Raw genomic sequence first — 22,527 nt, 5'->3', positions numbered from 1 at the left:
AAAACATTTCAGTAGGAAGTTATGATGCAGGAAGTGTGGCTCAGTGGTTAGCATTGCTGCCTCATAGCTCCAGGGATCTGAGTTCAATTCCAGTCTTGGGTGACTCTCTGTGTGGAGTTTACACGTTCTCTCCATGCCTGAGTGTATTTCCTCCCACAGGCCAAAAATGGATGTGTACATGAATAGGAAGAGTTCAGAGGATATGGGCCAAGTGCTGGCAAATGGGACTAATTAATTTAGGGTATCTGGTCAGCATAGATGATTTGGACTGAAGGGTCTGTTTCCATGTTGTACATGTCTATGACTCTATGTGCAGGTTAGGTGTATTAGTCATGGTAAATTGCCCCTTAGTGTCCAGAGATGCAAAAGTGGATTAGCTGTGGGAAATGCAGGGTTACAGGGATTGGGTTGGCATGATTCAAAGTGGGAAGGTCTGAGTGGACTCAGTGGGCTGAATGGCCACTTCCACACTGTAGGGTTTCTCTGATTAATGAAATTCTGACTGTTTGTTGATATTCAATTTGCATGGGCAAGATCCAAAACTGCCTTCGGTGCTGTGTGATAACCCTCCTCCTACTCGAGAAGCTGCTGAGGTGAACCTTGACAACTGGACAAAGGGGCATGGCAACAGCAGCTCTGCTTAAAGGTGAATCTTCCTTGTCTTGAAGGTGACAGGATACCAGAGTTGCAAGAAGTAGGGTGTGTATGAGATTATCTTGATTGGCCTGTGTGCCTCTGGATTCTGCTTGCCTCAGGTCCAAGAACTTCCTTGCTCTCTGCTAACTGTTTACCAGTCTCCTACCTATTCTTGTTGTCAGGAAGGAAGGAAGTATGATGTTGATCTGTCAAGGCAACCATCCTGTGTAGCACCAGGTTGTGCATTGTACAACAGACCATTGTGATGTGAGAGGCAGTCATTAGGACGTACATAAGGGCCTCACCGGATTGATCTAGGCACCTGGATCCCTTCCTTGTAATTCAACGCCAATAGTGTGTTTGATGGTTACTTTGTGGATCCATGACAGTATTATACCTCTCCTCTGCTGCCATTTGGGAGCTCCTCACAGACAAGAGCAGCCATGGCACCACTGGGGGGCAGACTTTGCACCTAAGGATCCATCCCTGACGATTCCCAGGTGGCTGGAGAAAAGCTGATGCCCAGTACTGTAGTGGTATGTATCCATAGCCCCAGTAACCTTACAGGCACTTCCAGAACAGTCAGATATTGATGGAATGTAAATCTCTCCTGTTTATGAAAGCTGCTGGCTGGCCTATGGGAGGCTTAATGACCTCACGTGGGTAGTTGATGACTCCTTGCACTGAGCAGTACTCCTTTTACCAGCTTCAGTGCCGGCCCTGAAGCCAATGCGCATTGCCACCTGACAGCCCAGATTGGCGCAGGAGTACATACAGTCACTTGCCCTCCTCAATGAGGCAATGGTCACTTCCTTGGCACATCGATATGTAGTAGGCTGTAAGATCTCAGAAATGTTACCCATGGGTCCCTGGGAAGACACAGAGGTGTAGACATTGAGTGCCACGGTGATCTTCAGGGCAACCAGTGTTGGGTGTCCTCCAAACCCTGTCTTTCATCACTTCTCTTGAAGCATGGCACAGGGATTGGTGGTGGCACTGAGCTGCCATGGGAGTGTCAGGAGATGTTTGAGCTATCTCACCTGACAACGTACCCTCCTTCACACAGGAAACTGTTAGCATTCACCTCTTTGGTATGCCTATGTGAATCCTGAGCTTCCTGATACTGGTGATTGGAGCTCCCTCGCTGTAAACTCCTCCCCTTTCTCAGAGTTGGGGATTTGGTGGGGAAAGGTGTTGTAGGGGGGAAATAGTTGCATGAGGGAGCTGGGGAGAGTCAGTCCCATGACAAGCGGGTTTTCTCACAGTCCTGGCCATTCTCCCTCAAAATCTTAGCAAAAAAAAACACAAGAACTGCTGGAACTGAAAAAACTTCAGCAGGTCTGGCAGCACATGTGGAAAGACAGCAGAGTTAATTTTTGGGGTCCAATGACCCTTCTTCAGAAAGTCTTCTGAAGAAGAATTTCTGATTTCTTTTTACCTCAATGTCTTTCCTGGCTAGTACCTTAGCAGCAAATATCTCTGCCCCTTGGTGATCATGACAGCATGCCCCACTCTGACAAGGCCATAACACATCTTCCAACATTGTCTGGCAATGCCACCTATAGACCAGAGCCCATTCAGTGCATGTTGACTCCCTCGCCGGACTGGCGGAGACAACTCCTGTCTCCATTAACCAAGTGTGACTCTAAGACTGTGGTTTCTGCACACCATTGATGTAGTTAGAAATGATGTGGAGGTGCTGCTTTTGGACCAGGGTGGACAAAGTTAAAAATCACATGACACCAGGTTATAGTCCAACAGGTTTATTTTGAAGCACTAGCTTTCGGAGCACTAGCTACCTGATGAAGGAGCAGTGCTCTGAAAGCTAGTGCTTCCAAATAAACCTGTTGAACTATAACCTGGTGTTGCATGATTCTTAACTTTGTACTTCGAAATGCAGTGTAAAAAATACAGTCAATTTCTCTCTCATGTATTTTAATCAATGTCCTGCCACAATATATCAAAAGACCCACCCTCCATGGTTCACACCACTGATAAAATTCAATAGTAATATTTCAGTGAGCCAGTAAAATTCCAGAGACCATATTGGCTCCTGACAGAGCATCAGGATGAGGATAATCCAATTTTAAAAAGTTCCCCTCTGTGTATCTGCCCTGTCTCATATTGATTAGCAGAGGCAAGTGGCACACAGTTAACCTGCTAAAGTTGGCACATGGCTTCAGCAGTTTAGCCCTCTGTTACACCAGACTATTGATATGAAAGTAAATGTGATTGGTTTGATGTGCATTGGTTCTTCTGCTAGTACTTTGCTTTGACACATGGTGAAGACTGTTCGAGTTTCAGTAATGATAAAATAGCAGCATAGTCGCATGTCTTGATAACATCACTGATGGTGACTGAATTGGAGTTGTGAACCGACTAATAATCAGATCAAATCCCCTGAAATTAAAGAGATGGATTTAGGAATCTTGACAAGTGCATGTGGACACGGAGGGTTCAGACACAGTGACCAGATAGTGAGGCATAAAGCACCCTTGAAATTGGACTGTTTTATAAAGAGCTAGCAAGCTACCAAGAACAGCAGGCAGTTTGCAGACAGTGCATGATCAATGATCAGACCACTGCAGACACAATCAGTGAATAAGGGAAAATAAAAGCTTCAGGCTAGGTGGGTTAACTATGGTAAATGTGGGGTTACGAGGAAAAAGTCGAATGCTCTTTAGAGGATCAATGCAGACTCAATGGGCCAAATGGCCTCTGGTGCACTGTAGGGATTCTATGATTCTAGTCAAGATTCAACCATGTGACTAGGCCTGGATACCTATATATGCCAAATCCCTCCCTGAAGGATATTAGCAAATGGGTTGGATGATTACAACAAATCAGTTATGACGTGGCCATTGTGACTTGACTAGCTTTTTATTCTGGGTTTATACATTAATGAAATGTAAATTTAACACCTGCTGTGGTAGGCTTTGCACTCTTGTTCCTGGATTACTGGTTCAATAACGTAGTGATTACCTTACCAACTTGTGGGCCATCCATAAAGTATTGTCAATAATTCAACGTCATTATCCAAACTGACAATTGTGATGAATTTTAGGATATAGAAACTGAAGTGTAAAGAGCAACTACTGCAAAAGTGTAACTTTTCTTCAATGGATATGCAGCATGTTGAGTGATACATTATGAAGCAGTGTCTAATATAGTTTAACCCCACAAGATTGAGTTACACTCTGGCGGTGAGCTTCATCATTGTTTGGGGATTTGATGTGTTCGGTTGCTACCTGTTGCTACATGTTCATGTTGAATGGGTTCTCACAGGATGGAGGACCAATAACTTAGTGAATGACACTCCTTTCTCTGCACCCAATTTCCTGCTGTTCTGCAATAAATTTGTCCTTGGTTAAGTGTTGCAGACTGGCACACTCCAAGTGACCGTCTGATGGTCACGTTAAGCTTGCAGCAGCCACTGCATAGGCACTATGGGGCAGGGTCACTGTCTAAGATTTTTCACCATGGTATATTATAGAAACTGTGTCAAACCCCTTGAGCTACATGGTCGACAAGGAATATACATTGCGACCATTAAGAATATTGAAATTTTATATTGAGACACTTCATATTGGAAAATGCTGCATATTGAAAAGTTTAATTCCATTGCACTTACTGTAATTTTCAATTTGAAATGATTTGCCTCTGGGCTATATGACTGACATGAAAGTATATTGTAAATTTCAGGAGCATTGGAATTCGATTGAGGTACTAAAAGTGGAGCTTGCTATATGACGACAAGTTGAATTTTATTGCATTTTCTGTAATTATCAATTGAAATGCTTTGCTGTGCACCTTGGCAAATTTTCTGAAATGTAAGTTTTTTGGGGAAAAAGAAAACTGTTTACCCCAGATGAGGGTAGTCTATTGTGCTTTAAATGCACTGACACCAGTGATATTCCCAAATACCAGATATTTGACAGCTGAATTAGTGATGGTGGCGTGACTGTGTTTAAGCTCACTCCTGATTACAGAGACAAAAATATAGCTTAAACATTCACACGTTCTGCAGCATTTCTACTGCATCACCTTTACAAAATATGTCTTTCTTTACTCAACTGTGCCATTTTACAAATAACAACTGTGACTGCAAATTGGTAAAGATGCTATTTGGTTTGCCCAAAGTCTGCTGGTCATAGAGTCATTAAGTTGTACAGCATAGAAACAGGCCTTTCAACTGTTTCCATGTTGAAAACTCATCCATGTCAACCAGATATCCTAAATTAATCTAGCCCCATTTTCCAGCATTTAACCCATATCACTCTATTCATATATCCACCCAGACGCCTTTGAAATATTGTAATTGTACCAGCCTCCACCACTTTTTCTGGCAGCTCATTCCATCCATGCAGCACCCTCTGCGTGAAAAAGCTGCCCCTTAGGTCCCTTTTATATCTTTCCCCTCTCACCTTCAACATATACCCTCCAGTTTTTGACTTCACAACCCCAGGAAAAGACTATGACTATTTACCATATCCATGTCAACTTATAAACCTAAGATCACCCCTCAGCCTCCGATGCTCCAGGAAAATTAATGCTTCCAGTGCAAAATGTTTTCTACAACAGCATGTTGCAGACTAGTACAATTCTAAGGTCCAGTATTATGTGCTGAGGGATATACAAAAGCTTGGAACAGTCCACACAGAGGAGAAAAGCTACTGTTTGAGACCTTCCAGAAATTGTACATCAAGGGGGCTGGAAAATTGTGCTACATGTATGACATTTAATGAGTATACAAGGAATATTAAATGTAAATGTAGTGAGCAACATACAATATTAAAAGGCACTGATTTCTATTACACTGTATCTAATGTCAATTTTAAATAGTTATGTATTATTATGGATTTTATGAATAAAGTATATTTTTAAAAATTATATACATTGGAAAATATCATTATTGGATTTTAGTTCAAATTAAAGGGTATGCACAAGAGCAATGACATGGTTTAAACTTATTATTTTTACTTTGAATAATTTTATTCAGGATAATTTCCTGCCTTAACTGTATTGCAGATGATCATTAACCTTTAAACAAAATTTTAGGCTGAAAGTGATCAGACAGACTTTGTAAATGATCTGAAAATTACGTTAGTTACATCCCTTTACTATTCTTCAATTCATTGTGTTGGATTGGTTTTGATATTCTTCTTTGACAAATGGCCAATTTTCAGGAGTGTTGTAGCTTCTGAACATTTGATTGCATATGACTTCCTACTGTGAGACCAGAAGTGACACTACTCTAACATAATAATTGTCTTAAAGTTGCCTGCCCTGTAAACAAATCTTCACAAAATAAGATGATAAAATAGAGCAAATATATTACCACTTAATGGTCTTAGAGTAGGAGTCATAGAATCATGAATAGGTTATAGCACAGTCAGAGGTGTGAGGTAATGACCCTATCACTACAAAGTCCCACCTGCCCATTACATGTCTGAACAGGTTGGTTAAAATATCTATAGCACAGACAGAGGCAATTCGACCGCTGCGTTCATGCTAGCTTTCTGCAAGAATAACTCAGTTAGTCCAAACTTCCCCACCTTTTCTAAATAGCAGTGTACTTTGTTTTTCTATTCAGATAATTCTCCAATTCTCCACCATAACTGAACTGCATAAACCACACTCCCAGGCAAGGCATTCCAGATTATAAGCACATGATGCATATAACACGTTTCTTTATGTCACCTTTAGTCTTCTGCCAATCACCTTTGAACACAATGATCTTTAGCTTCTTCCTATCTACTCTGTACATACCCCTCATAATTTTGACCATCTTTATCCAACCTTCTCAAAACCTTCTCTTGAGTAAGGAGAGCAGGCCGACCTTTCCAATCTGTCTGTGTAATTCTTACTTTGCATTGTTCGAGTGAATGTAGGTACTTCTAAGCCAGCACATATCGCCTTTGATAAGGTGGTAGTGAACTGACTTCTTGAACCTTGGCATGTTGGCACACCCACAGTGCTGACAGGAAGGAAGTTCCAGGATTTTGACCCAGTGACATTAAAGGAATGGCAGGATGAACAAGTGACTTGGAGGGGACCCTGGATGTGGTGGTGTTCCCAGGCAGCTACTGCCACTGCCCTTCCATGCAGTACAGTCATGAGTTTGAAGAGTGCTGTCTGAGGAGCCTTGATAAATTTCTGCAGTGCATCTCGTACATGACACAAACTGCTGCCATGCACCGTTAGTCCTAAATGAAGTGAGTGTTCAACATGGTGGGTGGGTGCCAATCAAGTTGGCTGCTTTGTCCTATACAATGGCAAGCTTCCTGAGTGTTGTTGGAGCTGCAAAAATCCATGCCATGCAAGATATCCCATCCCTCTCCTGAGTTAAGCCCTGTAGATGGCGGGGAGGCATTCCAGAGTCAAGAGGTGACTCATTGCAGAACTCCTTGTTTCTTACCCCCTCTTTTATCATAGGATATATATGGTTTGTCCAGTTCAGTTTCTGGCCAATGGTAGCTCTTAGAATATTGATACAGGGGATTCTGCAATGACGATGGTATTGAATGCTGTCTTGATGCCAAGAGCACTCACTTTTATCCATGTTTAGATGAAGACTGTAATGAGATTAGGAGCTGAGTGGCCGTGGCTGAAACCAAACTGAGAATCAATGAGCAGGCTGTTCCTTTTCAAGTGCTGCTTAATTGCACTATTGATGACCTCTTCTATCACCTTCCTGATGACTGGGAACAGAATGATGGGGTGATAATTGGCTAAGTTAGATTTGTTCTGCTTTTTGTTGACAGGATATACTGACGCAATTTTCCATGTTGCCGGATTAATGTCCATGTTGTAACTGCCCTGGAACAGCTCAGCTAGAGTTGTTGGAGGACAAGTCTTCAGCATTACTGCTGGAATTTTGTCAGGGATTTTTCAAGGTCCAGATTCTTCAGCCATTTCTTGATATCACATGGGGTGAATTTTTTGAAGACTGGTATCTGTGATGTTGGGAACTTAAGGAGGTTGCCGAGATCTAATCGTACACTTGACACTTCTGACTGAAAATGACAGCAAATTCTTCAGCCCCATCTTTTTTTCTACTTGTGTGCATTTGTGTAACCCCAGCATTGAGGGTGGGGCATTTGTGGATCATCTCCAGTTTGTTGTTTTATTGTCTACCACTATTCATGACTGAATGTGGCAGGATTTCTGGTCTTAGATCTGATCTTTTGCTTGTTGGATCACTCAGCCTTGTCAAATACAGGATGTTTCCACCAGTTGGCATGCAAGTAGCCCTCTGTAATAGTTTCACAAGGTCACCACCTCACTTCTGTGAGTACCTGCTACAGCTCAAGGCATGTCACCTGTACTTTTCATTGAACCCAGTTTGATATCTCAGCTTGATGGTAAGCTATACTCTGTTATAATCTATACCCTTCTTTTTTCCATTGTGCCCATGAAGTGGGGGGGGGGGGGGGGGGAGAACATGATGCACATAAATATCAACTAACTGAGACAATGTAACAATGATCTGATAAAGAGTTAGTTTTGCAGAACAAGTTATTGGTATAATATAGAGTTCAATCGATCCTATTAATTTTTAGGAGCTGGCATGAATTTTGTAATTGAAATTTTAATGATTTTTATCTCCTAAGTTTGATTTCTAGCCTGTAACGTGATTAATGTGGGATGGCTGTGCTATTGTTAAAGGAACTGAATAGACAAGGTGTTGCTCAAAGTAGTTAAATTAGTTAGGTAAAAGTTATTGTTAAATTTGCAACTAACAAGTCAGATGGGTTGATTGTTTGGAAATGAGAATTTTTGGTGGAGCGAAGTTATTTATCCTGGCAGTCGTGTGAGGGCTGGAGCACAGGGAACCAGCTGTGTAAGATGATCAAAAACTTGATGAGACTGCCAAAAGACAATTGACCAACTGCTGAGCTTCAAGTGGCAGGTTTGGTTGATCTGGAGCTGATCATGAAGATAGCTATCACTGAGTAGGCCACAAGGAACTGTGCCCAACATGACAGCTGGCTAGCTCAGGATGAAACAGAAAGGAAGCATCTGACCACTCCCTCTGTTCTGACTTATTGATAAGTCAAGGCAACCTTGCATATGCAGTGACTTGAGCATTTGTCTTACGGAGGAGAAAGTGAGGACTGCAAATGTTGGAGATTAGAGTCAAGAGTGTGGTGCTGGAAAAGCACAGCAGGTCAGGCAGCATCTGAGGAACAGGAGAATCGATGTTTTGGGCAAAAACATCAGGAATTTCTGATGAAGGGCTTTTGCCCGAAGCATTGATTTTCCTGCTCCACGGAAGCTGCCTGACCTGCTGTGCTTTTCCAGCACCACACTTTTGACTCTATATGTCTTACTAAGTGCAATTTCATTTTGAATGCATAGTAAACGGGTTGGACAGGAACAAAAATTTAGGAGTTTTGAACTGTTGACACCGAGAGTAAACTTCTAAATGAAAAAGGATATTACCTTACAAAATACGTTAGGCTAGTGAATAATAGTAGTGGGGGATGTGCTGCTCTAGGAGGTTACAGATTGTGACTGAATACAATTCTGTTGCTGATGATGGCCCACATGGATGCAAAGTTCTGATCTACTATCTCTGTTCAAAATCTATCTCATTTAATACAGTAGTAATACTACATAACTCAATGGACAATATCCTCAATATTGATTAGATTAGACTTACAGTGTGGAAACAGGCCCTTCGGCCCAACAAGTCCACACCGACCCGCCGAAGCGCAACCCACCCATACCCCTACATTTACCCCTTACCTAACACTACGGGCAATTTAGCTTGGCCAATTCACCTGACCCGCACATCTTTGGACTGTGGGAGGAAACCCACGCAGACACAGGGAGAACGTGCAAACTCCACACAGTCGCCTGAGTCGGGAATTGAACCCAGGTCTACAGGCGCTGTGAGGCAGCAGTGCTAACCACTGTGCCACCGTGCCGCCCAGAGAGAAGACTTTATCCCTGCAAAAACTATGTGGTCGTCACTCCTTTCAATTCATGTTGTGGACAGATGAAGATGAGGTGTAATGTGTTTTCCCCTCTTAACCATAGTCTGGCAATTATGTTTTTTAGGATTTGACCAGTTTAGTCAATACTAGTGTTCCCAAACCACCTTTGGTGATGCGAGTTCCCCACCTAAAGTACATTCTGTGCCCTTGTCACCTTCTGTGCTTCCTACAAGTGGTACTCAACAAGGAATAGTACTGACTATATATCTGTAAGAGCTGGGTTTATTCTAGCACCTGTTTCTGAACAAGAATGTAGTATTTGTAATTCTCCCAGGTCACTGGAAACATCTCTGTATCAAAGAAGGATTGGAAAATTATAGTCAGCAACTCCACAATTTTCACCCTTGTTTCCCTTGGTATTCTTACATGCATGTGATTCTATCATGGTAACTTGCCAACTTTGAGTACAGCTTGCCTTTCTAATGCTGCCACTGTATTAAATTTCAGATTATTCAACAATTCAACCTCCCACTCTTTCACTGTGACATCCATTGTCTTCCTCATTCAGACAAATGTAAAAATTAATCATTTAGTACCTAAGTCAGGCCCTCAGCTTGATGTGAAAAAAATCTATTTTTTATCCCTAGTTTGGTCCACTCCACTTCGTATGACTATTTTACGATTTGTCTGCCTTCAGAAAATTTTTGGATTCCCGTAGATGTCGGCTGCTTTCTCCTTATAATGATACTCTTTGCTTCTGTGTTTTTTTACCTCGCTTCTAAACTTTCTAGAATCAATCTAGTTCTCTTTTGTTCTCCTCCATTGACCTCTGTCACTGAATCCTTTCTTAGACCATAAGACCATAAGATATAGGAGCAGAAATTAGGCCATTCAGCCCATCGAATCTGCTCTGCCATTCAATCATGGCTGATAAGTTTCTCAACCCCATTCTCTCGCTATCTCCCTGTAACCATTGATAAGACCATAAGGCTTCTTGGCTTCATCTTACTCTCTCTCTCTTTAGTTATCCAGAGAGCTCTGGCTTTGTTTGTCTTGCCATACTCACTTTGTAGGAATGTCTCTTTTAAATGCACACCATTGTTTTCAATTTTCTGGGGCAAAATCTGTTCTGACCACATTAAAATGATTATCTCCCAATTAATGATTTTCACTCAAGATTGCTCATTGTCCTTTGACACAGCAAAGTGAAAGATAAGAGCATGGTGGCTCAGTGGTTAGCACTGCTACCTCACAGCACCAGGACCACGGGTTCATTTCCTGCCTTGGGGAACTGTCTGTGTGGAATTTGCACATTCTCCCTGTGTCAATGTGGGTTTGCTCTGGTTTCCTCCCAAAGTCCAAAGATGTGCAAGTCAGGTGAATTGGCCATGCTAAATTGCCCATAGTGTTAGGTGCATTAGTCAGGGGTAAATGTAGGGGAATGGGTCTTTGGAGGGTCGGTGTGGACTTGTTGGGCCGAAGGGCCTGTTTCCACATTGTAGATAATCTAATCATTGTCCACCAAATGTTCCCCAACTAATATTTGATCCACCCCATTCCCCAAACCAAATCCAATGATGCCTCCTACTTTATTGTACCTGAAATATATTAATCTGGGCAATACACCTAAACACATGGGATTAGATAGAAGCAAGAGTTCAGAAACAGGCCATTCGGCAATACATATTTATTCTCTACTTGAACCTTGTCCTAATCTTCCTCAAGTAAATCTATCATTTCAGAACCTCTTCCTCCACTTTTCCCCTTATACAAATATTGTCCCAGTCTTTATCTTAAAATAATTATAACTACTTATTTGTAATTTGTTCATCTATTCATTACTACTTTGAAAATATTGTTCCTCCATTTATTTTCCACTAACCTGGCAGTCTATCAAATACAGTGTGACGATGTTATCACTTTATAAAGTGGTTTTGTCCTGGTTTTTTTGAAGACAGGTTGTGAGGCAGATGTGGCTCCACAACCACTTGAGTAAACAACTTGTGGAGCCTTGGGTTTTATCTTAAATGCTTGAATGGATGTGGGCAACTCCCACAGGTCAGGATTTCTGAGTAAAATAAGAAGTCTTTCGGGTCTCAAAAGAGTTAGAAGTTTCAGTGAAGGTCTGCTAGTTGCTATTTCCTCTGAATTTTCTCTTGATGGTATTTTCTCTTCTGGATTGGAGAACTGCATGTGTGAATCTGTTTCTGAATTTGTCTTTTTGACAATGGGTGTGTTTATGGGATGTTATTATATTGGAACACTTAATTAGAAATAAGCGCTGCATCGATTAGCTCATTAAATTTTCCAATAGTTAAGTTATTCTAAATTCCTCTTTCTTTGGTTATATTTCAATGACAGTGTTTAAACTTTACTTAATGTTGAGTAGTTTGAGAAGTTGCTTTGCATCTGGAACACAGCACTTGACACTTACCTTTCAAAATAATAAAGAGTCAGAGTCTGTTGCTTTGCCAACATTGTGAGAGAGGTTTTTATCGTTGCACCACAACACCGAACCCTCTATCTCCTTTCTGTATGCTGACTGTTGTTTAGTAACCACCCACTACAGTGGAGTTGTCAGCAAACTTGTAGGTGGTGTTCCTTCGGAATTTGGCTACACAGTCATGGGTGTACTTGGAGTACAGTAGGGGGTTAGTGGGACTTGGATCTGGGTCTCTTGGTCCAGGAATATAGCATTGTGTTCCAGAGGGCCATCGAGGTTAAAGCTACTGGACTGACGTAATTCACCTGATCCCTTTTTAATTAGAGTAGTTCAGGCATACTTAAAGACCAGTGACAATGACCGCTGTTTTGAAGAATTATTCTGAAGTTCAATAGGATCAATAAAATTCTGAAAATCTTTGAGAACCTATGAAATGGATTTCTATAAGATTATGCTAAGTATTATTGCTGTTAGTGAAAAGAAAACAGATGTAAAGTTAAGATATTTTTCTGCTTAGGCTAAAAAAAGCTCAAGGCAATCACTCAGAGGACCAAGGATGACCAGTCAATCCTTTCTGTGTGTTATAATAGTTGGCAGCATGCTATTCATAGATATTAGTGTAGATCCATTACATCTCCATGACTTGCAGGAGAAGAGGATGATTCCCAATGTACTTTGTCAAAACTATTTCCAGGATTTCTTTAAACTTCATTCATGGGATGAGGGCATTATTGACTGGCCCAGTATTTATTGGAGAAAGTGAGGACTGCAGATGCTGGAGATCAGAGCTGAAAATGTGTTGCTAGAAAAGCGCAGCAGGTCAGGCAGCATCCAAGGTGCAGGAGAATCGACGTTTCGTGCATGAGCCCTTTTTCAGTATTTATTGTCTATCCATAATTGCCCAGAGGTCACACACATTGCTGTGGATCTCGAGTCATATGCAAATCAGAGAGAGTAAGGATGGCAGTTTCTGTTCTGAAAAGACATTTGTGAATCAGGTGGGAATTTTTTTCTCCTGACAATTGACATGATCATCATTAGACCCTTACTTTCAGAATTTTTATTAGATTCAAATATGCCATGATGTGATTCGAGCCCAGGTCTCCAGAACATTACCTGGCTGTCTAAATTAATAATCTAACAATAATATCATTAGGTCATCAGCACTCCTGAAGGATCTGAGACATTGCAAGAACAGATTAAATAAGAAATGTAGGCGAAACTGGATATTGCAGATGCTGGAGATTAGAGAAGTGCTGGAAATGTCCTGTTTCTCGGACACTGCCTGACCCGCTGTGCTTTTCAAGCACTATTCTAAATAAGAAACGTACTCTTACTGAGCTCATGCAAGGTCACTACATCTTAGGGCCAATCTTTTATTGTTTTGTTAATTGGTCAATTGCTTTGGTTACAATAATTTGCCCCCAAACTTTAGGAGTTTAGTTGCCTTGAGGCCCAACATTTCAGGTTCTTCGCATTACATTGTTCTAAGTTTTCTTGTTTTAAAAGCATGTTCATTTCACTGTTCCTCTTGGAAAACATTTATTTTATGTTGCATCACATTTTCCTGTGACTTACTGGAATTTGTATTCAGCAGAGGAAGATAGTTTGCTTTTCACAACTGTGGCGTCAATGTTTGGATGAAAAGAGTCAGTTCCACCTCTCCACCATTGTCTCTCCATCAGTCTGTGATATTTGTGCGGTTAAAATTGCTGTCCATGCTTTGGACACACCAACAATTGGAGTATTATCTCTCTCTCTCTTCAGATGGTCAAAGCTCTGCTGTTGAGCCAGGTAAATTATTCACTGAAGCTTTGCTGATGGGTTGACATCCAAGTGTGTGAGTTTTGATCTTTCCTAGCTCCGGACCTTCCGGAATGTTCAACTGCCTTTGGCCAATGTGGTCATGAGTTGGGTTCAAATCATCCAATGGGGTTGTGCCAACACCCTTCTCTGTGACCATGCCAGGAAGTGTAAAGTGCACATACTCAGGCAGTCAAGAGGCCAGAGCGTCTGATCGAGACTTCTCAACACACAACTCTTGAGATGGTTGTAACCTCTTCGATCATGGCTTCCACTGTTCTCTGTAGCCATTACCTGCCAGTTGCTGTTTAGTTTAGCTTGGCCAATTTTCTGCCAGGTCTGATTTCTCTGGCTGAGAGTCAACTTAGAATGTCCAATTTTGGACCCATGGTTACTTGACCAAAGTCCTTATTTAATGTCCAGTTTGGATTAGGCATAATCATCTTCTGCTAAACAATGAAAATACTTTGGTTCCAGACCACATCAGAAACTGCATATCTTTTCCACCAAATCCACTATCCTCCATAAGCACTGTCTCAATCTGTGGCAGGCTGTTTATGAGCATGTTATACTATTCAACCCCAAGGTAACTTTCCAATCTCCCATTCTGTTCACCAGAAAGGCTGCTTACCTTCAGTTTCAATATATTGGACAGCTCTATCCTCACCCCGATTCATCTGCTGCTGAGGCTGTGTATCAACTCATTGCTAATTCTAGATTCAATTATTCTCATGCTGGTCTCTCATTCTCTATAAACATTAGCTCATTCAAAATGATTTTGGTTGCATCTTTTCTTGCAGCGAACCACACTAGCTCATTGTCCCAGGCTCCCAGTAGCTCTCCAGTAAAATCCCCATTACTCCTTCATTGAACATTGCAATCTCTCCCAGAGTCGAAAAGGGTGGCACTGGAAAAGCGCAGCAGGTCAAGCAGCATCCTGATGAAGAGCTTATGCCCGAAACATCGATTCTCCTTCTCCTCGGATACTGCCTGACATGCTGTGCTTTTCCAGGAATACCCTTTTCAACTCTGCTTCTCCAGCATCTGCAGTCCTCACTCTCTCCTGCATTGTCCTCCAATCCAGTACATTATTTTCCAGACTTTGCACACCAGAACACAAACATCTCACACCCTACTCCAGGGCAGATATTACATCAGTCTACTTATCACACTGTCTGGAATTCCTTTGACAAACCTCTTCACCTCTGTCTCCTTTTCAAGATCTTCACTATAACGCATTTTTAAACCCAGTTTATGGTTGACCATTCCTATTTTTTCTTTCTTTGTATATCTCTGTGAAGCTTCGTGGTACACAGTTCCCCATGAAAGGTGTTATATAAATGTAAATTTCTATCATTGTTTATCTTGTTACAGCTTCGAGTGCCCTTTCAAAACACTGAATAGTTGTGGTAATTTCCCAGGCCTGACCCAAGTGGCTGTTGAAGAATATGTTTTCTTTCTAGTACAATTGTTTGGAATTTTGATCATTATGAAGATCATTATAAATTCACTTCTAGTTACAAATAACTTTGAATTTTTCTTTCTGAATAAGTATCTGGAATGTAATCACAAAAAATATATTCAAAGTAACAATTACTGTGACTCGCCACACAAAAGCTAGCTGGGTACAATGGAATTTGGAACACTGTAGTATAGGCCCTGTGCTTTAAAGAAAGTGTGTGACCTTCATTTGTTGCACTTAATTCACCATTTTGCAGAAGTCTTCACTACCATGGCAACATTGTAAGTTGAATGACACAGCTTAGAAATACTCACAGTGCTGATCTGCTGACTTTTCATTTCCAGCATCAAGGGGAAAATAATGCAGGATGAAATTAATGTGGTTCAAATAGAAAACCAGATTTAGTCATATTTAAATTTGACATAAAAATGTTACAAATTGGAAACCTACTGTACAATAGAAGGCCATTCAGCTGTCATACCTGTGCTGACCTTGGTGGCACAGTAGTTAGCACTGCTGTCTCACAGAGTCAGGGACCTGAGTTTGAATCCAGCCTCAAGCGACTGCCTGTGTGGAGTTTGCACATTCTCCCCGTGTCTGTGTGGGTTTCCTCTGGGTGCTCTGGTTTCCCCCCAACAATCCAAAGATGTGCTAGCCAGGTGAACTGGCCATGGTAAATTGCACATAGTGTTAGGTGCATTAGTCAGGGGTAAATACAGGGTAGGGGAATGGGTTTGGGTGGGTTACTCTTTGGAAGTCTCTGTCGACTTGTTGGGCCGTAGGGCCTGTTTCTACACTGTAGGGGTTCTAAGATTAAACTATTCCACCAAATTCAATTTTTCAACTCTTGGTCCATTGTTCTCTAGGCAAAGCACCTCAAATGCATATGTATATTCTCTTTTAAAAGTAATGAAGAATTCTTCCTCTCTTACCCTTTTGGGCAGAATGTTCCACAGTGCCACCAACCTCTGCATGAATGAATATTTGCTCAAATTGTCTCAAGTCCTTCCAGCAAGTAGAGTCACAAAGTCATAGAGTAGCACAGAAACTGACCCTTTGGCCCAACCAGTCCATGCCAAACATAATCCCAAACTAAACTAGTCCCACCTGCCTGCACCTGGCCCATATCCCTCCAAACCTTTCCTATTCATGTATTTATCCAAATGTCTTTTAAATGTTGTAATTTACCCACATCCATTACTTCCTCAGGAAGTTCATTCCACATATGAACCACCCTCTGCATAAAAAATTGCCCCTTATGTCTTTTTTAAATCATTCTCCTTTCACCTTAAAAATGTGCCCCCAGTCTTGAAATCCCCCATCCTAGGGAAAGGACAAGGACCATTAAATCTATCCATACCCCTTAATATTTTATAAACGTATATAAGGTGGCCTCTCATATTGTTTTAGGTTTATTTGTTCTAGTTATTGACTTCTCTGTTGATGCACATATGTCCTTCCAAGGTGAAAGTGAGGACTGCAGATACTGGAGATTAGAGTCGGGAGTGTGGTGCTGGAAAAGCACAGCGGTTTAGGCAGCAACCGAGGAGCAGGAGAATCCCTGGAGAATGTCCTTCCAATCCATTCTATCAGAATATTAGATCTTTCCTCAGCCTCATCTGTTCTAAATGAAACAGCCCTGACCATCCATTCCTTCTACTTAGCAAACATTCTCAATTCCTGGCTATCGCCTTGCAAATTTCATCTCTAACCTTTCTCTACAATAATCCATCCTGCCTGAAATTTAGTGTTCATAACCATATGTAATACTTTAGGTGTAGTCTAACTAATGTTTTATGTAGTTCTAATATAACTTCTCAGCTCACATTTATCAAGTACTTTCTTATCCTGTTGTCTTTCCCAAACATGGTTATCCCATATTTCTCTAGATTGAATTTCATATTGTCATTTAGATCTTCCTGCAATTGATTTCCTCACTATCCATTCCAGCTAATTTCCTTACCAACTGCAAACTTCTCAATCATAGCCTTGATATTTTGCCTGATTAACTTTGACTATTCATGTTGTATGAGGTCAGTCTGATGATGTAATGTGGTGGAGATTAATGAGTTCTTTGCAAGTATCTGCAATGAGCAGATACATTGTGCATGGCTCCCGAGTAATTGTGATTGGCTAGTAATATATTGTTAATGTGCAATAAACCATCTTGTGAACAAGTGCCTGTTTTGTTCAGGCTCACCAGTGGATTATCCTCTACCACTGACCGTGAGACACAATACAGTTAAAGATTAATGACAATCAACTACTTCAGCTATCCCAGTACAATTCCATATCATACAAGCAATAACAAACAGGCTATTACCAACTAACTGCAAGGGACCTGGAACTGTGCGGATCCCATTGGACACAAATTTCCACTGGCAACAATTCCAGTGGCAACAATTCCAGTACACCGTTTCCCTTTAGTTTCTTGCAACTGAGTAAATGTTAATCCTACTTGTCACTTTCTCTTGAATTCCATATGTTTTTAATTTTGTGATTCATCTGACAAGCAGGACCCTGTCAAAAGCCTTGCTAATATCTATCTGATGTGTATTTACTATCCTCAATAACCCTCTTTGTTATCTTACAAGAAATTGAATCAAGTTAATCAGAAATGATTTTCTCTTAACACAGTCATGCCTGAGCAGGACCTTGTAAATTTCAATCTCCTCTGTCTGACTTATTTTCCAATAAATTGACCTCAAACTATGTCAGCTGACTGTGTGAAATTACTCGGGCTATCACCTTCCTTCATTTTTGTAAACACAGTACTGTGTTTTTCAATCCGCCAGCACTTCAGAATCAGAAGTTTATAGAGAAAGGATTGGAAACTGATGGCCCGGGCTTCTGTTATATCCTCCCTTGCTTCTCTTAGCAAACTGGGATATAATTCGTCCAAACCTGGTGAATTATCCATTTTTAAGAATTCTAAACAGGCTTCTTCATTTTGTTTTTCCATCAAATGTTTTACAGTCCCACTCTTTCATTATGGTGTCTGCTTCATTCCTTTCTTTTTTGAAAACAGTCACAAAAATGCATTAAGAATCATATCCATATCTTCAGTCTACATAAATGTTACCTTTTTGGTCTCTAATTAACTCTTTTCTGAGTTATTCTGTTGTTATTTTATAAAACATTATAATTATAAAACCTCTTTGAGTTTGCTTGATTTTGGTGCCAATTATTTTTCATGCTTTCCTTATGTATTCATTATTTCATTTTCAACATCATCCCTGTACTTTGTATGCACTACTAGGATTTTGGTAGATTTTTTTTGAGATCTGTCATAAGCTTTCCTTTTTTTGTCTGAGGCTCTTTGATTTTTATGGTGTCTAGATTTGGAAGTTCCCCTTTTTTGTTCTCACTGAGAGAATGTTTCTTCTGATCTCTGTTTCTTCTTCGGATGCCTGCTCTTGTTTATGATTAGTAAAATTGATCCTTCCCCAGTTTAAAACAATGAGTCTTTCTTTATCCTCTTCCATGTTTACATCAAAGAGAAAGTGAGGTCTGCAGATGCTGGAGATCAGAGCTGAAAATGTGTTGCTGGAGAAGCGCAGCAGGTCAGGCAGCATCCAAGGAACAGGAGAATTGACGTTTCAAGCATGAGCCTTTCTTCAAGAAGCATCTTTACACAAAGTCCACTCAAATCATGGTGATAATTTCCATACCACTGAGGTACCTTCCACCTGTCCAAACTTGTTTCCTAATCCCAAACCCCCAAAAATTGCATTCACTTGTAGGCCTTTCTACGCGTCAGCATCATTCTCTAAGATACATTTTAAGAATGTTGCACTATCTACACATTATGCTCTAATTTTAACCCAGCTATTATTAGGGCAGCTATATTCTATTACATACTATACTTACAGATTATTTGTGAGTTTTATCCCAGTTATTATTATGATGATGATTATTATTATTAGACTAGCTACATTATATACTATTGTTGCTTCTTAGCAAAATGCCTATATATTTGCTCTTCCATGCACTCTGAATTATCAGAAGAATGTAGAGTAGGATCCAAGTCATGTATTTGTCCATTTTATGCTCCTCAGTTCAATCACATGTCTTCACTTGAAACTCCTTCTCACAGATAATCCTTTATCACAGCCATGATTCTCCCTTTAACCAATATTCTGCGTTCCTTTTGTTCTCCCTCCCTATTGTGCCTGAGACCTTATGAATGTTGAGCTGCCATTCTTGCTGCTTTTAAAACTTATTTCCATCGTACCTATTGTATCAAACTTCTGATCTGCAGTGAGCTCACTGTTCATCCCCTTTCTGTATTAGACTCCCTTTATTGCTGAGGTTCCCAGACCCTTGCTTGAACAGTTTCGTCTTGACACACTTCCTGCGCCCATGGTTCTCCAACAGAAAAACAGAAAATAAATGCCTTGTAGATCCTTTATGGAATAGTAAGTATTTCAATGGAACCAAGGTGTTCTGTATAGTCTAATTTATGAGACGACTTTGTGTATTTGCCAGAAATAAAGCTTAATGTTCACTTAGTATGTTGGTCTAATTCAAATCTACCAAAGGTAAAACTTACTGCTCGTGGTGGTCTAATATAATTGGTTTGGGGTCTGTAACAATGGGAAATGTGGCAGAAGAGGGGATTTAGACATGAGCCAAAATCTTAGTTCCCTGATGTCAGGTTGAAGTCATGGGGTAAATTAGGTGGCATGTCAATGGCAGAGTAGGGTGGATGCAATCTGGTGCCAGGAACTTATTTACCAATCATTCACAGACAATGAATACTCATTCATTGGGAATCATACCAAATTCAGTCCTACATTCAAGACTAAATAGGTGACACATGAGAAACTCTCACTTCCCATGAGTTAAAAGTTGCCACACAGCGGGTGAGGTTGTTTGATCCTTGGATCTGAGATGAGGTTTTGTTTTTGTTGAATTCAGCAGCACAAGGATCATTACCCGGGGAAGAGAGACGAAAGGAACAGGTGGGAGTGTGATGCTCGAAGGAGAACAATCATTCTACATATCTGTGATCTCTCGTTCCTGGAGCCAGTTCTAGGGCAAGAAAATAAGTTGTTTAAAAAAGGCAAGATTCTGGGCTTAAAAAAAACTGACATATAGCTCCCACGAAAAGGCAAAGTGAGTGAGTGCTAAGAAAGAAAGAAAAGTGCCATAAACAGCATCCAGCATCCAGCAGCATGAGCTGTCTTTGTGCAGAAAGTGACCTGGCAGAAGCGTAAAGTTAAAAATCACACAACACCAGGTTATAGTCCAACAGGTTTATTTGGAACCTGATGAAGGAGCAGCACTCCAAAAGCTCATTTTTTCAAATAAACCTGTTGAACTATAACCTGGTGTTGTATGGTTTTTAATTTTGTTACACACCAGTCCAACACTGCATCTCCAAATCATGACAGAAGCATGTCAGTCATTAGTTGTTCCTGAGCTCCAAAGCAATGCTTTGAAGGGTTGAAACGGTGTGAATTGTTTCAAGGCTGGGCAAGATGAGATGCTGAGCTGGTGGTCTGCCAATACTGATTAGGAGAAAGTGAGGACTGCAGATGCTGGAGATCAGAGCTCAAAAATGTGTTGCTGGAAAAGCGCAGCAGGTCAGGCAGCATCCAAGGAGCAGGAGAATCGACGTTTCGGGCATAAGCCCTTCTTCAGGAATGAGGACGGTGTGCCAAGCAGGCTAAGATAAAAGGTAGGGAGGAGGGACTTGGGGGAGGGGCGTTGGGAATGCGATAGGTGGAAGGAGGTTAAGGTGAGGGTGATAGGCCAGAGACGGGGTGGGGGCGGAAAGGTTGGGAAGAAGATTGCAGGTCAAGAAGGCAGTGCTGAGTCTGAGGCTTGGGACTGAGATAAGGTGGGGGGAGGGGAAATGAGGAAACTGGAGAAATGTGCATTCATCCCTTTTGGTTGGAGGATTCCTAGGCGGAAGATGAGGCGCTCTTCCTCCAGGCTCATGTTGCCATGGTCTGGCGATGGAGGAGGCCAAGGACCTGCATGTCCTTGGTGGAGTGGGAGGGGGAGTTAAAGTGATCAGCCACGGGGCAGTTGGGTTGGTTGGTGCGGGTGTCCCAGAGGTGTTCTCTGAAACGTTCTGCAAGTAGGTGGCCTGTCTCCCCAATATAGAGGAGGCCACATTGGGTGCAGCGGATGCAGTAAATGATGTGTGCGGAGGTGCAGGTGAATTTGTGGTGGATATGGAAGGATCCCTTGGGGCCTTGGAGCAAAGTGAGGGGGTAGGTGTGGGCGCAAGTTTTGCATTTCTTGCGGTTGCAGGGGAAGGTGCTGGGAGTGGAGGCTGGGTTGGTGGGGGGTGTGGACCTGACGAGGGAGTGGTCTTTCCGGAACGCTGATAGGGGAGGGGAGGGGAGGGAAATATATCCCTGGTGGTGGGGTCTGTTTGGAGGTGGCAGAAATGATGAAACATGATACAATGTATGCGGAGGTTGGTGGGGTGTTAGGTTAGGACCAGTGGGGTTCTGTCCTGGTGGCCACTGGGGGGCGGGGTTCAAGGGCGGAGGAGCGGGAAGTGGAGGAGATGCGTGGAGAGCATCGTCAATCACGTCTGGGGGGAAATTACGGTCTTTGAAGAAGGAGGCCATCTGGGTTGTTTGGTATTGGAATTGGTCCTCCTGGGAGCAGATGCGGTGGAAGCAAAGGAATTGGTAATATGGGATGGCGTTTTTACAGGGGGCAGAGTGGGAGGAGGTGTAATCTAGGTAGCTGTGGGAGTCGGTCGGTTTATAGTGAATGTCTGTGTTGAGCCTGAGATAGAAATGGAGAGATCTAGGAACGGGAGAGAGGAGTCTGAGACGGTCCAGGTAAATTTGAGGTCGGGGTGGAAGGTGTTAGTAAAGTGGGTGAACTGTTCAACTTCCTCGTGGGAGCACGAGGTAGCGCCAATACAGTCATCGATGTAGTGGAGGAAAAGGTGGGGGGTGGTGCCAGTGTAGCTGCGGAAGATGGACTGTTCCATATCCGACGCAGAGGCAGGCATAGCTGGGGCCCATGCGGGTGACCATGGCTACTCCTTTGGTTTGGTGGAAGTGGGAGGATTGGAAAGAGAAGTTGTTCAGAGTGAGGAACATTTTAGTCAGTCGAAGGAGGGTGTCAGTGGAAGGGTACTGGTTGGTATGGTGGGAAAGGAAGAGGCAGAGGGCTTTGAGGTCTTTGTGATGGGGGATGGAGGTGTGTAGGGACTGGATGGTGAAGATAAGGCGTTATCCCTGCCAATACTGATTTGCTTGTACAAA

The sequence above is a fragment of the Hemiscyllium ocellatum genome, chromosome 6 (assembly GCF_020745735.1).
Source record: "Hemiscyllium ocellatum isolate sHemOce1 chromosome 6, sHemOce1.pat.X.cur, whole genome shotgun sequence".
Classification (NCBI taxonomy): domain Eukaryota; kingdom Metazoa; phylum Chordata; class Chondrichthyes; order Orectolobiformes; family Hemiscylliidae; genus Hemiscyllium; species Hemiscyllium ocellatum.
Note: the sequence above shows the minus strand (reverse complement) of the source record.